This window comes from Anser cygnoides, chromosome 6, assembly GCF_040182565.1.
Source record: "Anser cygnoides isolate HZ-2024a breed goose chromosome 6, Taihu_goose_T2T_genome, whole genome shotgun sequence".
Lineage (NCBI taxonomy): Eukaryota > Metazoa > Chordata > Aves > Anseriformes > Anatidae > Anser > Anser cygnoides.
Window position 1 is genome coordinate 13535827 of NC_089878.1, and position 15035 is coordinate 13550861.

Sequence of the window (15035 nt, forward strand, 5' to 3'; positions counted from 1 at the left end):
CAAGTTTCTCACAGACAGAGCACAGTTCGGCCACCTAACATCCAACAGTGCATGCTCATACCTCTCATTTTTCAGTTACTTAAATACAGCAGTACTGGTCCTCTATCTTTAAACACGGAAAATATGGCAAGTTTAAGAACAAAAGCAGCATTGAAATGTGTTATCTTAGCCTGTTTTCCATCAGTATGTATTTTTCCTTCCCATCCTCATAATAGCATCCAGGGTGGGCCAGGCGCAGGCTCCCTCCAGCCCATTGTCAAGGGCCACATTCTCCCCTCGGCAGCCGCTGCAGTTACAGGGCAAATCTGCGGAGCCATCTTCCTTCACTCTCCTACTCCTCAGCAATATCTCCCGAGTTACAGTCCATACCTTGACGTTTACACTGTCCCCAGCTGGATTCCTCTACCAGGGCCATCCACACTTGTGCAATATGTTATTGAGAAAAAACAGGGCTGCTCCTGCCTTTGAATTAAAGATCCTACTATGCTCTCACTGGGATTCACATAAAGACTTTTTTTTATTATTAAGTACTCAGCAACCGTGCTCAATATTTGAGCTGAAAAAGAAAAAATCATTTTGATTCAGAATGGACTTAGTAAACATTTTTTTGTTTAACACAATCTCCACCAAAGAAGTCAGAGATATTTTTTCCCTTCTAATAGTTCCCCAGCAGGCTGTGCCCAAATATTACACTATAATTAAGCTAGTAAAAGGCCATGGAAGTTCAAACTTAAAGACTCATTTGCTAATAAAGATGAAAAGCTGAATAAATCAACCTAAATAAAAATCAACCTCGTTTTAGACACACTAAACAGTTTCTGTGGAAGTCCTTCTGAACGAAAGGCAGATACTGTCTCTGAAACTCAAACAGATCAAGCAGAAGCCTCAACTTCTAGCTGAGGTTGTCTCACAAGCCCTGTGTAAAAACTCCATTTTCATGTGCTACAACTGAGAAACAAAATAAACTGATGTTTTCCATACTTGCGTGTTTTCTTTTTGATCAAATTTTAAACAGTTAACCTCTTCCCAGAGTTGATATGGCAATGTTAACAGCAGACATGAGTAGGGAGAGCCACTGGGAAATTAAGAGACCCGGTATATGCAGACTTTGAAACAAATACAAGTTGGCATTGGTATAGTCCTGAAGCCTGGCATTACCAATGGCCCTCTCACTAAACTGTTTATACAACTTAAGGCATTAATAACAAAAGCAACAGACAGCAAGGAAATCAGTTAGACAGTACACCCTGACACTCAGCTTTGAATTCAAGCTCATCACCAAACGAGGAAGCTTTCTATTTTCCTTTAAATTAAAGATCCTCCCCCACTTTCTCAAAATAAAAATACTTCAGATATTCAGAACGTTCCCCACAAGGCCCAAAACACAGGTCTGAGAGCTCCATTCTGTTAGAATCTCTTCAAAAGAGAAATAAAATCCAAAGGTTAATTTTTGTGTTCCAGTATGCCTCAACAGAAAAAAGCCTCAGAAAACAGACAGGAAAAGACCATCAGTACAAATATCCTAAATCTGTGCTGGCGAAAACAGGAAAGAGGCAATGCTCTTCAATCCCCAGAACGGACTTGCCTTTTGCCAAAAGCACTTTACACAGAAAAACCCTGACCCACAGGGTTACATGGCACCTACACGAGGGCACTTTCCTGGAGAACTGCAGTAAGCCTTTACTGTGACATTTCAGATCTTACCTCATTTCTCAGTCATGAGCAGGCTTGCTCCAGTCAGCTCCCACTTCAGCCCCAAGGGTAAGGATGTGCTGAAAGGGAAGGGATGGTGCCCAGAGCTGGCTTTTGTTCCCTCTTCACCTAAGGCAACGTGACACTGCTGGCCCCTGCCCTCATGAAAGAAAACAAGGAAACTCAGCTCCTCCTGGAATGACTTGTGAAACTTGCTTTCCTGTTTGTCTTTCTACCACCAAGATCCTCTGATGTCTAAATAATATATTTCCAGCCAGCCAACACCTTTTCCTCTAGCTGGAGTGATAATCTGAGAACTTCCTCCACTCGGCTGCTTGTCCTCGCAGAAAGTCTTGGCGCTTGCCTTTGACATCTTTACCCTCTTGTCAAATTTGATTGGCTTCTCAATGTTGTTGACCAATTTCATTCAGGACACTGGCAGCATGATGCTTATGCAATGGGAAATAAAGCCAAGAAACATATAGGGGTGGCAGAGGGAAAAACATTTGTTCACAGAGGCAATCCTGTTTTAAAAGCATAGGCAGCATCCTCAGTATAAGAGACAGAAGCACAAAGAGACCTAACCCTGCCACATCAGGGAAGAAATTAAAGAAACCAATTAATGAAAACCTATTGCCACTCCTCTCCGTGCACATAAAAAAAATACACAAAATTAAGAAAAAAACAAAAAAAAAGACAAAAGCCACAGAAATACAAAGCCATACCACCAAGCCATCAGGTACAAAGGAAAGAAGCTTGTGGCTTCCACACTTTCACAGGTGCTCTGTATCACACACGAGAAATCTCGGTGATGACACTTGCAGCACCACCGCAGAAGGCAACACCACCGACCTCCGCAGCTCCCCCCGGCCCGCAGACCACCCGGGGACGTCCCAGCGGTCAGCCTCTTCCTGCAGCTCGCCGGCCGAGGGGACAGCACCGAGCCACTGAGTCACGGCGCTGGCAGCTGGCCCTGGCTCGCCCCCGCAGCCGCCGACAAAGGCTGCACCGCGGCAGCTCAAGGTAACCTCTCCTCTTGTGCCGCCAGCCAGAGCTCCCTCTGCACACCACAGCCGACCAAGGCTGCAGCTGAGCCACGGCGGGGAAAGCAAAAAGACCCCAATTCCCTCTGCAGCCAGACACCCTTCAGGCAGCTGCTGCCCGGGGCGTCCCTCTCGGCCAAGCTCAGTTCCCAAAGCCATGTAACATCACTTACCTGAAACAACCTCTGTTGTTTGTTGGTTCTTCTGTTTTGTCCTTTTTTTTTTTTTTTAAACATACTGATGTGCTGCTGCTCAGCCACAGACCCTGACACTCACAGCTGATTCCCACAAGACTCCAAGACCTGCTGGCAACCTCTTCAAGGAATCAAATCACAAAAACCAGTATTTCTCAGACCTACCATGCAAAAACATTCATTAAAAGGATGGAAAAAAACGTACTCTGCAGTTAAACAGTAGGAAAGAGCAAAAATAGCCACATTGTATGCAAACAGGAAAGAAGCTTGCTAGAAAATATATTTTCATTTGCTTACATAATCAATTTCCCAAGCATTATGTTTCTTGTCATGCAACACTTATAAAGGTATTTCCTTTAAAACCAAGGTACATAAATAACAGCCTCTACTAATAAATACAGTCTAAAACCACAGTTTTAATCTTTGGTACTTAAACTTAAACTGAAATCCATAGCTTGGCAGCTGGATGGCCTGAGTTTTAAAGGTGCCAAGCATTTACCGGTTTCAGAAGCTGCAGAAGCAGGAAGCACTATGCTTACCAGACCACATCCTTAGATGTTCCAGCAAGAATTCTCACCTCACATGTCAAGAGTCCTGCACCCACTGAACTGACTTCCAGTGCAAGGGGCACCAAGCTGACAAGCAACACCCCCAGTCAGCACCCGCAGACAGCCTGTTTCAGTCACACCTCAAATCACCACAGCACAGAGACACACCAACCCGCTGGCTCAGCCGGTAAATTGTTTCTCACTGGGGGCATTCCTACCACTGCCATCCCCAAAACTTCCACAAGTCACAGATCAAATCCCAAAAACATCAGTGCAAGTTTCTTAGAGAGCTCTCCAACACAAATGTTTGCTGTCACCTTACTTAACAGGAACCCTTCATTCCTAGGCAGGATCTCTGACCAGATTACTGCAAACAACCCAGGGCACCAGTGCAGGTATGCCAAGTGCAGAGATGAGTTTGCCCAAAAGCAGGAGCACCAAAACCAGTTCCAGTCCCAGAGCTGGGATCACACTGTGATGATGTCGAGTATGAGCTAATAACCCAGCCACCTAAATGGTTTTACTCACTCAAAATACAAGTTGGCTTTTAAAAGAGGGAAAAAAGAAGTCCCACTTACTTCTAATGAACAAGGTAAACACACTCCAGAAGACTTGCGTGCTCACAGCAAGAGACACCCACCATTAGAAGCTGTGGCAATGTACTTCTATTCACAAACAAAATACAGCACACAGAAGGGCACTGAACTTTCACTAGAGCAGATGATTCTGAATAAGCCGGGACAAATATGAGAATGGCTTGGGAGATGTTTTATAGCTTTGCTCATGTTGTGCTTGTGAGCTAGTGAACGCAGTGTGAGCAAAGCTAAGAAACACACCTCTCTTCAAACACCAAGCACAACGTCCTCTATGCTACCTTCTCAGAAAGCAAGTCTTCATAAATCACATCCTCCCCCTGCTGAAAAAGCAGGCTGCCTGACATGACCAAGTGCAGGAGTGACCATTCAAGTCACTTGCTGGAGAACAAACCAGCCACCGAGAGCTGGCACGGACGGGCTGCTCTCCCCGCAGCAGAGGAGATGGTGTTTCAGCACAGGAGCCATGTAGAGAAGCCTCGGCGAGCATCTAGCTGCTGACAAGAAACTTTGAGAGCCCTTCTTTGCAGGGAGCTAGAGCCACTACTAAGCTTTTCCTCCGGTCACTGCAAGACTACACGCAGTAGGGGCCAAGACCACATTATTCACTGCAGAAAAAAAGCTAAACAGACAGAGGATTTGGCAAACCCTCCGAAAACATCTCTTAGACATCCTAAAAGTAACAACAGTCATTCAAGACGTGGCTGTTTATACTACGAGCCTCATTACACAGGAGGCCTGCCTATTTTTAGAGATAGATATCACTACAATTGAGTGCTAGATAAACCCAAACAATTATTTTTAAAAGGGTATTCCATCATTAATTATTCTAAACATCTTCAGGGCTCCGTAGGCTGGCCTGCTGCCACACTCGAGCGTAACGGTTCACGGAGCAGTGCTGGCACTCGGCTTGCGTGGCTCGGTGAGCAGCAGGGGCAGGTAACCCACAGAGCGAGAGGCACGTCCACACAAACCCAACAAGCTTGTCACAGCTTGTGCGTGCCAAAAAACCAAGACCACGACCTTGTTTACGCCACAAAACCAGGAAGTTTTAATTTTCCACCGAAAAGATCCTCAAGGAATAAACACGCTACGAGCAGCGGCAAAAGCACTTGGACAGCAGCACCGCCTTCAGAGCCCCGGGACCTGACAGCGGGCTCGGTGCCGGAGCACTGCACCCGATGCAGCGCAGCACGGAGGCACCACCGAGGTTTTTGGGCTGCCCGGGAGAACCTACCGGAGATTACACAAAAAATGGCGGGGGGCGCCGCGGGCAGCACCAGCGCTCGGCGGGGACGGGGGGGGGGGAGCACGGCGAGCCCGGGCACCCCGCAGCGGCGGGCGGCAGCCGCAACGCCCGGCCCGGGCCGCGCTCGCCTCCCCTCCGGGCACCCTCCGGCCGCCCCCGGGGCCCCGCCGCCCCCTCAAAATGGCTTCGCCGCCCCGCCGCCCGCTCCACAGGTGCCCGGCGGCTGGGCCCTCCGCCACCGGCACCTGCCGCCGCGTCAGGACCTGGACAGGTCCCGCGGGGCGCTGCCGCCGCCGCTCCCGAGCCTCGCCTCGCCTCGCCTGGCCTGGCCGCGCCTCACCTCCCCCGGCGCCGCGCCGCTGCCCGCGCCCCTCCGCCGCCGCCGCCGCTCCGCCATCCGCAGCCCGCCCCAACCGAGCGGCGGCTCCCGCTGCGCCGCCGCCGGCTCCGTGCGCGCCTGCGCGCGGCCGGAGCAACCGGCAGTGCGCGCCCCCGCCGACGTGCAGGCCGCGCCCGGCCCGCGGGGCGGGGCCCAGGGCAGCGCCGCCGCCCCGTGGCGGGGCCGGGGCCCGGAGGCCTGGCGGGCGGCGAGCCCCTCGCACGCGGGGAACGGAGCCCGAGGGTGGGGGAGCAGCCCTGCGCCGGGCCCCGTGCTGGGAAGAGAGCTTGGAGCGGGATTTGGAATTGTTAATAATTAACTGTGGCAAAAGCAGGCTCCTGCGCGGTCTGCCTGCTGCAGCAGGCTGAGAAGGGAAGCGCTCATTTGCTCTGGGGAACAGGTTCCTGAGCAGCAGCTTGTGCTTTGCTCTCTGTGTCTGCAGGTCTGACGACAAGCCCGGCCTGCAGGGCGGCAGGACGCAGCAGGACGAGGCAGAGCGGTTCTCCTGCCTGCTTTGCCCTTGCTCCTCCCGGCTTTTGCAGCTTCTCAGCCCTGAAATCTGGCGTTGCTCCTTTCCTCCTGTCTGTCGTAGCACTTCATCAAGCCCCATCATCTCATTCCCAGCACATTTAACCACAGACGTTGACTGGTCAACCAGAAATCTTAATTTCCCAGCTTTCTGTCCCTTTGAGATTACTAAACGAACACAAAAAGCTATTCAATAAGCCATCAGCTTACTTAATTTGCTCTGAGGTAATATTTTTTCATCTAAGTCGCCACATTAAGCACTATCAGCTGCAGCCTTTATGCCCAGAGCGTGGTTTCAGAGCCTGGAGATCACCGACACTGCCCAGCACAGCACCCCTCTGCAGGCCAGGCTGCCTCTGCAAAGCCAGGTGATGGAGCCGTAATCCTGCACATGCTGGGGAGGACAGCAGACAGCCCCAGCCCCGGCTGCGTGTGTTCAGGCAGAGCTCAGGGTGGAGGTGAACCCATCTGCAAAAGCATCAGCTCCGTGCCCAGAAGCTGCCCAGAAGCAAAGTGAGAGCTGGCAGACTGGAGGAAGGAAGGAGCAGCACTGCAGCACTGTGTACATGCACTTCTAGGACATCCAGGAGGCAAAGCTGTCCTTGTCACAGTAAAAAGGTAATAGCTATTCTGCACGCCAGTATTTCTGGTGGAAAGAGCCACATGTTAAGTGTAGATACAGTGAAATGCAGCATATCTGCTGGAAATGTATTCAGAAGACGGTTCCGCCAGGGGAGCAGTGGGACACGTGTCTATCATGTGCACCAGCACCAGGACTCTCTGAAAGGGGTCAGAGCAGACCAAAACCACGGAAAGTACCGGACATACCAAGGGGAGAGGGCAGCTGGAGAGCTTTCCACAGACTGCCTGCTCTCCAAAGCAGAGCCATCCTTGTGAAACACAGCCACCACAGACGCTGTGCTAACCACAGGAAATAGTTTTCCTCACCCAACGCAAATCTGAATGTAGAGCTCAAAGACCCAGGCTGCTGTTCCTGTCAAGACACAAGTAAAACCCAGGAGCCACAGACTCTGAGAAGAGAGGAATAACTAGAAACGCAATAGCCAGTGCCTGAAACCAAAATGCTGTGAAGTGAGGGTGGAACCTTACCCAAGGGCCCTCCTGGAAGACCACCACACAGCTTGTGTGGTGGTTTTACTCGGGTGGGCAGCTGAGTTCCACCACGGCCGCTCTCTCACTCCCCCTCCTCAAAGGGAAAGGGGGAGAAAATAGGATGCAAAGGGCTCAAAGGTTGAGATAAAGATGGGGAGATCGCTCAACAATTATCATGACAGGTAAAAGAGAATCAGAGTAGGGAGATAGTAAGATTTATTGCCTATTACTAACAAGCTAGAGAAGTGAGAAAAAAAGGAACGAAACCAAAAACACCTTCCCCCCATCCACCTTCTTCCACCTCGTCCCCTCGAGCAGCGCAGGGGACCGGGGAATGGGGGTTGTGGTCAGTCTACAGCGCTTCTTCTCCGCCGCTCCTTCTCAGTCACTCTCTGCCCCTGCTCCACGTGGGGTCCCTCCCACAGGATGCCGTCCTTCCCGAACTGATCCTGCGGGGGCTTCCCACAGGCAGCAGCTCTTCAAAACTGCTCCAGATATGGGTCCGTACCACAGGGTCCATCCATCAGGAGCACTCAGCTCCAACCCGGGTCCCCCACAGGCGGCAGCTCCCCCCAGACCCCCTGCTCCTGCGTGGGCTCCTCTCCACGGGCTGCAGCTCCGGCCCGGGGCCTGCTCTGGCAGGGGTCCTCCACAGGCTGCAGCCTCCATCAGTGCAGGTCCACCTGCTCCACCGGGGTCTCCTCCACGGGCTGCAGCGTGGAGATCTGCTCCGTGTGGGACCCATGGGCTGCAGGGGGACAGCCTGCTCCACCATGGTCCTCACCACAGGCCGCAGGGGACTTCTGCTCCGGTGTCTGGAGCACCTCCTTCCCTCTTTCTTCACTGACCTTGGCACCTGCAAGGCTGGTTCTCACTTCTCTCACTCTCCCAGCTGCTGTTGCCCAGAAGTTTTTCTCCCTTTCTTAAACAGGCTCTCACAGAGGCACAGATAGTATCGCTTACTGGCTCAGCTCTGGCCATCAGCCGGGCCCTTATCTAACATGGGGCAGCTTCTAGATTCTTCTCACAGAAGCCACCCCTATGGCCCCCTGCTACCAAAACCTTGCCACATAAACCCACAACAGCTTGCCAGCCAACAGAAAAAGAAACCGTTCATTAAAGCAGTTAGGATCGAAAAGGAGGGAACGTATAGACAGAATGTGATTATACTGTATGCCTTTGAACTCTGGTTTTGTAAGTCTTTTCAGCCCTGTGCAAGCTGGTTGTTCTGTGCGTTGCCCACCTACCTGACAAGCTGGGCAAGCACTCACATAAGGAATGGGAAAGCAAAGCTGCCAACAGCCTTACTGCAACACCTGGGTCACTGGCAATGTGCCCTGTCTCAGGGTGAAGTGTGCCCAGCTATCAGAGGAGTGTCCAGATACCAATCAGATAAAAATTGTAAGTATTGCTGTATCAAACACCTCAATATTATTAAAACCTCTCACTAATAGCTTACTCTGCTTTCTCACCCACTTCCCTACAGTGCTTAGGTGGCAGCACATGTATTACTGCGTTACATTGAGCGCCCTTCCAGTTGCTTCGTGCACATACACAGCACCAACAGCTGCTCTGCTTGTACTTGGTTTGTTCCCTCACCCCATTTGCTCATGGCAGGGTGGGGATTCATGCACGCACTCGTGGGGAGGATGAAGTGGACCAGCACAAAAGACTGTGCTGGAAACAACCTATTTTTATACTTCCTCCCTTGGAGAGAGTCCTCTGCCCTGCCTGTAAGCAGCATCGCCTGCGAGCTGCAGGCAAGCAGCTCTTGGCTGGGGAAACCTTCACGTCCAGGAAACCTTCACCTCCTGTGTGCATTTCCTTATCATATTTTATTTCCAGCTCAAGGAATTTAACACTAGCTCCTATTTGAGGATTTTTTTTTATTATTATTTTCTTTAAGATCAGCAATGAAACTGCATTCTTCAAGTCCACCTCTGTGTCATGGGCCAGAGCAGTTTGTCCTGCCAGGAAAACAGGACCTCTGCCCACCTGGAGAACTTGCACTGGGAAAACCATTACCAGGGCAGAAGCAGGAGGACAAGACTGAGCATTTAGTGTCTTGTCTGGTAACACTGACAACGATGAGGATCACAGCACTCAGAAAGCAGAGTGACCATGCCCACTGATGGGCTGAAAGGGGTTGAGAAGGTGCTGGCCCTTGGCCCTCCTCCCAAAGCCAGGGACTGCCTGTAATATGTGTGCCTGTATTCCTACTGCCTCATTTGTGTGTGATTGATTTTACACACTTGCAGATGTCAATACACAATAACTCTGCTTTCCACACAATCTGTAGCATGAATTTCCGAGGCCAGTGCATGAACCAATCCAGCTCAGCAGCGCCATGCTTGCACCAAACCTTGAATGGCACCAACACGCATATGTGATGCCCTGCACTCTATCTGCAGGTGGGATGGTGACACCGGACTGGCACATGGCCACAAGCACCCAAACTGGGTGCTGGCTTCTGGCTCACATGGGTTGCCATGCCTGGCATGGCTGATTACTCCTGAAGGCAGGAGATGCCAGGAGATGCATTTTGCAAGCCCAGGCACTCCCAAAACAGCGAGCTGCTCTGTTGTTTGTAGGTGCCTCTGTCTCCACCTAGCAGCATAGCCACAGGGATGGGTGGGAAGTGGCAGGGAACACATCAGCAGTAAACACCAAGCCCCTGCTTGGTGGAGTGCGTGGAGTGTAGCCACAGGCAGCACAGGGACCCATTGGTCCGAGGGGAGTGCTGTCAGCAGGATCACCCCCAGACAGAGGGGCTGGGACGGGTCTGTGGGGGGCAGAGGCAGAGCAGAGCTCATTGGGCTTGCCTCCCGGCTCACAGCCAAAAGGAAAGGGGATGCATGACCAAGGTGACTTCATACCAGCAGCAATGCTACCATCTCCTCACCCCACTGGCCAAGATGCCAAAGTGCAGAACATCCGTTGGTGGTAGTCTTAGAAGTGTCTGTCCTCAGTACTAAGCATGTGGCTGGTGGGATCACTTGAAACCAAGTCAGTTTCCTCCATGGTGAAACTGCTGAAGAGTGAAGCGTGTTGACTCAGATTTTGCTGAAACCACCCTGGTGACCATTGCAAAGCCATTTTTTAAATCATTAGAATTTAGGGAAGATCAGGCCAAGCACGCTGTCCACACCAGGCAGATCTGCACAAATCAATCTAAAGAGCAGAAACTGCAAATTCAGGATTAAACATGGCACCTGGGAAGGGACACAGCTACTGGAACTCTACACACAGATAAGGGAGATCAACTGACAGAGGCTGCTTGGACTTCTACAGGTGTTCAACAGGCTTACCCACCAACACACCCAAGGGTGCCAGGCTGTAGTGGGACAAGGGGGAAAGGTCTCTGCAGGTGTAAATTGTTCATTACAAAGATAGGAAATGCAGGGTGCAAGCAACAGACAGTTTTCACATAGGAGACGCACAAGAATCTGAGACAGCAAACCATGTTCTTCAGCACTGTCATAAATGACCTGGAGAAGGAGACAGCAGCAGGGTGACAGGGTTTATTGCCAGTACACATGTCAAGGTCATAAAGAGAAGACCAAGCAGAGAACTGCAGGAGGACTTCACAAGGCTGGCTGAGGAGGCCAGAAGAAAGCAGCAGAGGAAACGCAGTATAGATAACCGCAGAGCAACGCACCAGACAGTGGCTCCCACAGCCCTGGGATGGCCGCTACTGCTCGGCAGCAAGGCCTTGGTGTGTGGCAGACCAAGCTGATGTTTCATGGAGCTGTGCCAGAAGGAGTGCAAAAAGGAAAATAAACACAACAGCAACAAAATAAATGTTGCAAAATACAAGGAGGAAAAACTGGAAGACTAATCCAGCAAGGGTTATTAAAAACATCATCTCTGGCTTAGAAATCCCAAAAAACAGGCTGCAGGAGGCTGAAAAATGTGTGAGGCCGCATTGCTTGAACTGGTTTGCCACTGCCCTTAGGCTGGCCACTGTGAGCATTACAACAGCATGCAGGGATAGCAGACCTCAGGGCTGATGCCGCATCTGCCTGTTGTGTGAAGCAGCCCGTGTTGGACGCTGAGCCATGCAGAGCCCCCAGTACTTGGCCGTAGCCCCGCAGCACTCAGCAGGAGCCCCACGCTAATGCCTGCAGGGCAGACAAGGCACCCTTCAAAGCAGCCCTTGCTGTGCTTCTAGGCAGACCTTCCCAACAGGCAGGTATGTACATCGTCAGAGAACAACAGCAGCTCTTTAAGAGTTAACCTCTTCTTCCATAGTAATACCTCCCAGCTCCCAAACCGCCAACAGATGAGTTCATGAGACAGGCAGTAGTTGTTTAACTGAGTGAAGTGGAAGGTGTTTAGATTAACCTTTGCTTTGGCGAGCGGTGATTAAATGTACCCAGCATAGCTGTAAACACACTCAGATTAAACATATCCAAAATAGCTGTAAACACAGGCACATTGTCTTGTCCCGGTGTACCAACACCTCTTCCAGAGCCAAGCTGCTGGCCACATCTCTGGGCCATGGCTCCACTGTCAGTGCAAGAGCTGAGTCTCCATGTGACCAACCAACAGAAAAAAAAAACTGCATTGCTTTTGAGTGAGATTAACCCACAGGGTGGTCATTTAGCTACTCCGCAGTGTCAGAGCACTGCTCCTCCCCTTTCAGCTATGGCATCGTGGAGTTTGGCACATGCATTCACAAGGTTTTTTGCCAAAAACATGAAGTCTTCCTCCCTAAGGAGGATGCCAAACCATCAATCAGCAAATCAAGCACAGAGTCTCTGTGGTTTAAGGAAGTGGCAATGTCGTGGCCTCCCCTGGACATCACAAATCAGCAATAAAATAGGAGGAGCTGAGGCCAGGAGCTTCAGAGAGGGCAGACGCTGTTGGGATGTGCTGGAGCCTGGGTTTGATCAGCCAACCACCTGGGAAAGCCTGTGGAGAGCCACGGGCTGGGAACAGCAATATCCCCCAAGTAAGCCCCAAGCTCTCTTTCTTGCCTCCCCCTTGCATTTGCTGATTCCTGCCCCTCAATACCTCAAACAGAGGTAACGTTGGACAAATGGCATGTTTAAATATGGAACAAGTTTTCAGCTGCGAGAACAGTCTGTCCTCTCTTCTGCCATTCATCCATCTGTCCTGCCAGGCTGGCTGAGCATGGGACAAAGGGGTGCGTGTGCTGGAGTTGTTATCTCTTCTTATATCTTCTTCCCCTAGGAGGATGTTCCAGCATCATCTGCTTCACCTACACAGGCCCTGACATTTGTTCCCTTTGCAGTGGCTTCCTGTTTTGGATATTTCTTTGTCTCAGCTTCCTCTTCTACTTGTGCCACTGAAATCAAGATAACTATCCCAGGAAGATCGAGTGAATGATGTGTCACACGCCACAGTTCAAGCTGTCAACATCCTATGCAGTAAACTGCAGGCCGAGCATCTTCAAGCGTCCCAGCGCCTTACTAGCACCGAACAAACCAGCGCTGCCTCTGGCAGCCTCTTGAACACCACTGACCTTCCCCGCCCCGCCTGCCCCACCACGCAGCTGAGTTTCCCAGCAGCCACGACAGCCTTTCAGACATCTTGGCTGGATTCCTGTCTCCCAGCTGTGCCTCACTTGGTTGCAAAGAGAGCCTGTACTAGACTAAAACATCAAAATCCTCACTTGACTAAAGCTGATGGCAGCTGGCTGCACGAGGGGTCTGGACCTCCCTGCCACATCCTCACTGCCCCATGGCAGCACAGAGAACCGAACCCGTAGGTGGCATCAGGGGATAGACGGAGCTCTACCACAGGGCACAGGGACAACGAGCCACATGGAGCTGACACAAATGGACCTGTACAGCAACAGGAGTGTTTCGTGCACAAATCACAGCAAGTTCAAACAGGGTAACTGACACCATCCCAGAGCAGAGGCACACCCCTTCTGGCATGAAACACTGATCGTTAAAGCAGAGAGAAATCCTTAGATTATAGTTTTATGTATCCTACTTGAAACCAGTGATCTGGGAAATCCCAGAGCATTTGGATGCAAAGGTCTAAATCTTAATGGTGCTTCTGGCAAAGCCCCGTTTTGTTTGTGCCATTTAACAACATCTTCATAAGGAAACAATTGACTTTGTTAAGAAAAAAAGACACCACACAAATTCTCATGCCACTGTTCATCCAATAAATCTCCAACAGGAGAGTTGATCTTGACACCAGTCCCAGTATGAGCTGCTGGAACTCCCCCACCCACCCACCAAGGTTTATGGACCGGGCTGAGAATTAACAAGCTGTGACTCTTGCTCCTCAGGCGCCAACAAAGGACCAGCTTCAGGGAGCTGAAGACGACCATTTATTCTGCATGTTTTTGGAAATTTTTTTTTCCAGCATATAATGCATTTTCCTTTCATCTGTGCATCTTATCACCTTCAAATATTGTTTTTTATTGTTGTTGTTGTTGATTTTAATCGCAACTCTAACTTTGATACATAAATTTGCGCTTAGGAAGTGCAATCCATTTCAAAACCTTTTTTTTTTTCTTTTCTTTTTTTTTTTCCCCAAGAAACCAAAGGCGTTGGGGTTTACAGACCAGAAATTCATCTCTGTCTACCACTGGGCTCCTGGCAGCAGCATGCCAAGCCAGATGCCCCTCATGCAGTGCTCCCCAGGTCTCATCCAGCCGCTGCTCTGCTTCCACCCTGAAATGCAGCTCACTAGCTGCTGGGAGGCAACACTGTCTTTTGCAGAGAAAATGTCTGAATTGGACTCTTTGTCAAAATAAAAACACAAAGCCAGCTACCAGATAAATGCCTCGCACTGAAGCAAACTGCAAGAGCAGAATCAGCAGATGCCCAAACAGTTATGTTGGGGAAGATTTACCATCACAGGGTATGATTTTCCCTTGCAAGGAAACAGTAAGTACAGAGATAAAGGAGATCCAATTAACAAAGCTTTACAAAGACTTCCAAACGGCACGTGGCAATGCTCTTAAGCTCTTAAAGAATGCTCAAAAGCTTTTAAAGAAACTGAGCTGCTGCAGGATAAGAGGTAGAGACCTCCTGGGATTAGAAACTGGTTAAAGGTCAGGAAGTGAAGAGCAGGAGCAGGACTTCATCCCTCAGAGAAGGAATCCCTGTGAATCTGGCTTGTTCTACCTCTCCTTGGGCACTCCGGAAAAAGGCAGGACGAGGCAAGGTGATGACATGTCTCAGCAGGACAGCCATCAAGGGCAGAAAAAGCAATGGACAAAGGATGCTGCAAAAAACTATGGTGAAACTCATGCTTCAGGGCAGGGACAAGCCACTAGCAAAGCTGTGGTCAGATGATTCACCTCCCTCCTCTCTCATGCAACGTGTGGATGAAAGGAAGATGTGCTGGTGCCAATCTCGTCTGCTTCCAAAACATTGAGCAGCTCAGTATTGCAAGCAACTGTATTTCCTCAGGCTCCCTCTTGCTGCTCTTGCTACATCTGCAAGGAACCCATCTTGGGTTGGTTTCAGAAGTACTTGCACTGTAGATAATGAGCAAAATAAACACCTCCACATGCCCAAGAGGCTTCATAAAATCTGGGAAATGTAAGGATCAGCTAGGGAAAAGGGCATCTGGAGGGAAAAATAATGCCTTGCAGAGAAAGGGTTTGCTGCACTTCCTGGAGCGTGCAAGAGGGAAGGTCATTAATGCTCGGTCTCTGCTCTGCCAGGCATACTCAGATTTTACCCCATTCTTTCTTCGCTGGAAG

The 15035-nt window shown here is 50.4% G+C and overlaps 1 protein-coding gene across 5 annotated transcripts in view; it reads right to left on the minus strand.

Moving 5' to 3' along the window:
• ADARB1 (adenosine deaminase RNA specific B1) overlaps positions 1–5803 on the minus strand; it is a 76104-nt gene extending 70301 nt beyond the window's left edge. For 4 of the 5 annotated variants that reach the window (XM_067000051.1, XM_067000055.1, XM_067000054.1 and 1 more), the window contains exon 1: positions 5660–5803. The gene's annotated coding sequence lies outside the window, so the exon portion shown is untranslated. Of the gene's footprint in view, positions 1–1704; positions 2836–5659 lie in introns of those variants that run through there. The other variant, XM_013171739.3, reaches the window with a different exon arrangement.
• Between the last annotated feature and the right edge of the window lie 9232 nt (positions 5804–15035).